This window comes from Lactuca virosa, chromosome 6, assembly GCF_052849685.1.
Source record: "Lactuca virosa cultivar CGN04683 chromosome 6, Lactuca_virosa_CGN04683_v6, whole genome shotgun sequence".
NCBI lineage: Eukaryota > Viridiplantae > Streptophyta > Magnoliopsida > Asterales > Asteraceae > Lactuca > Lactuca virosa.
In genome coordinates, this window is record NC_136431.1 from 70,752,601 (window position 1) to 70,755,688 (window position 3,088).

The 3,088-nt window shown below is 40.6% G+C and overlaps 1 non-coding gene across 1 annotated transcript; it reads right to left on the reverse strand.

Annotated features, from left to right (window-relative positions):
• Nucleotides 1–607: 607 nt before the first annotated feature.
• LOC145123169 (small nucleolar RNA R71) lies at nt 608–714 on the reverse strand. The gene has a single exon (XR_013715042.1). It is a non-coding gene; the product is annotated as a small nucleolar RNA R71 (small nucleolar RNA).
• Between the last annotated feature and the right edge of the window lie 2,374 nt (nt 715–3,088).

The window sequence follows — 3,088 nt, forward strand, 5'->3', positions numbered from 1 at the left end:
CATGAAAGAAGATCAAACACCAAAAAAGACACCCTTACAAGAGTTCAAGTCAATGTTCTCAAAGAAGTCGGGGAAGAAAACGGGAGAATCGAGCTCATCTTCAAAGGACAAGAGCAAGATAGAAAGTTTGGATCCAATACCTAATCCAAACAAATCTGAATACGAGTCCGAGAACCAGTTTGGACTATATACGAGCGAACCCGAAGACGAGCCAAGCAACGAAATGGCGAACATTGAAGAAATGTCAATGGGAGCTTACAAGAAGCGTATTCGAGAAGATGTTGGTCCGGTATTAGTAAAACCTGCGATTCCTGCCACTGCCATATTCGAGTTGAAGGGACACATCCTTAATGCACTAAAGGATATTCCGTTTTATGGAAAGGATCATGAGGATGCTTTCAAACATCTATATGAGGTCAATGACATTGCTGACTATTTCAATGTCCCAAATGTTAATAGAGATACTGTCTTGCTGAGGATGCTACCAGTTACTTTCAAAGGAGCTGCAAAAGACTGGTTGAAAGCACTTCCACCTGGTACAATCACTACTTGGGCTCAAATGCGTGAGCAGTTTCTAGACCAATTTTGCCCACCATCCAAGATAGCTAAACTCAAGAAGGCAATAGCCAACTTTGAGCAACAACCGGGGGAGTCACTATACGAGGCATGTGAGCATTACAAAAGATTGTTAAGGAATTGTCCTCAATATGACCTTAATATTCAACAAGAGATGTTTATTTTCTATGATGGAGTCAATGTCATGACTAGACAACTCCTTGATTCGCAAGGCCCTCTCACGAAGAAGAATCCTAACCAGATCAAGGTGCTAATTGAAGAGTTCGCGAAGCATTATCGTGAGTACCACAACCCAAGACACGATGGAGTAAAAGGTAGTGGAGGTGCGCATTCTAAAGAGATGGCTGCTATGATGGCGATGTTGAATAATATGGACCGGAGATTGACCCAAATGGACCAATCAGTTCATGTAATAAGAGTTGGATGTGAAAGGTGTAATGGTCCACACTTGACCAAGGATTGCAGCTTAGATGATAACGGGTATAAAAAGGCTCAAGTTTGCTACTCGAGTGGAGATAAATATGATGAGGATTGGAGAAAACCAAAGAAAGAGTGGCTGCCATACGATGAGTACAATAAGCAAAAGGAAGAGAAATATAAGCAGACAGGCCGAGGCTTCTACCAAAAAAAGCAACCACCAGCCGAGAAGAAAGTAGACTTGGAAACTATTTTGACCCGATTTATGGAGGCCTCTGAGAAAAGGCATGATGATACTGATGCAGTGCTAAAGGAACACATGAAAATGATGAAAGAACAGCAAGCAATGATGATTGACCAGCAAGCCTCATTAAGAAATCATCATGCATCGATTCATAATCTAGAAGTCCAAGTTGGTCAACTAACTACTTTGGTGAGCAACAAATTATCCCCCCCATTTCCCAAAAAGAAGACTCATTCCCATGTAATGATGATTGATACTGAAGAAGAGGCCATCTCTGAGTTCCTAGAAGCACTAGAGGTGGAACCAAAGCCATCCGGACCAAAGCCAAAGAAGTCAAAGATTGAAATCGAAGATGTTGCTGAAGTACCAGACTCACGACGTGAGCCCGATATGCTCATGTAGTGGGCTCAGTCTGAACAGAAAATTTCTGTAACTGTTCCGACTTATCAACCGCCTTTACCATTCCCGTCTCGAGCTAATCTCAGCCCACTAGAAAGGGAACATCTGGAGTTTATCAAGCAAGTAGAGGGTATTCCTATTAATACTCCTTTTATTGAGTCACTATCTAAAATTCCAGAGTATGCTAAGTTCCTTCAAGACCTTATAGACACTTGTCAGCAATTAAAGAAGAACTCCAAAGTTATTCTTAGTGAACAAAGCTCAAGAGTTGTATTGGGAGAAATACCTAAGAAGATGGGAGATCCTGGACGCCTCACTCTTCCATGTGAGTTTGGAAACAATTTGAAGACTTATGCTTTAGCCGATTCTGGGGCTAGCATAAAGTTGATGTCATATTCATTCTATCAAAAGTTGAATATTTAAAAAATGAAGGCTACAAAGATGACCATCCACATGGCCAATCGCTCGGTGACGCACCCAAGGGGAATCGTAGAAGACATCCTTGTTAAAATTGGGAAATTTGTTTTCCCAGTTGACTTTGTGCTTATGGATATGAAGGAGGATGTGAATGTCCCAATCATTCTTGGTAGCCCTCTACTAAATACTACTAGGGCTTTAGTTGATGTTCGTGAATCCAAGCTTACATTGAGGGTTGGTGATGATGAGGAAGATTTTGGAGTACAAGATGGATTTCAAGGAGATGATGTTGAAGGAGAGGTGTTTAATATTGATGAAGATAATGAACTTGACGAATTATAAAAGCTCATGGAGGAAGAAATCAAGACAATTCATCAAGACAAACGCACCAAACCGAGAGCATCCGTCCCGTTTTTCGTTGAAGTCATTACCTACACAAAACCAACAACTATGATGAGTGAGGAAAGCGATGATTTGTCGGGTGATGAAGACGAGGCTACTTCCAAGGAGACGAGTCCAGTGGTGAAGGAAGAAAAGATTCCTATGGAGCTTAATAAGAGTGATGAAAAATTAGAGACTAAAGGGATCAAACGCAAGCTCGATGTAGATGAAGTAAAAGCTAAAAAAGAGAATTCAAAGAAGGCGTACATTAGGCGAGTTCAAGCGTACAAGAGGTGATGGAAAGATCAGAAAATCTAGGTGGTGATGGAATCCTCTAACAGCTCAACGTAGGAGGCACGGAGTCTGGCTCACGACTCCATAAAAAAGAAGCGCTTCTCGGTAGGCAACCTGAGTTTGGTTTGAATTTTCTTTTCTTTTTCTTTTTTCTTTTTTCTTTTTTTTAGGAAAATCGATCATATCATCTACAACATTTTATGCATAATAGAACACTTAGTGAGGGATCCCTAAAATTAAGTGGTAATAATTATGAAATATAGTTAATGAAACTTGGGATTAATTATGAAATTATATGCTCAGACAGACTTCACGTCGTGAGCCCTTATGATTCACGACGTGAGTTAAGGAAAACTTACG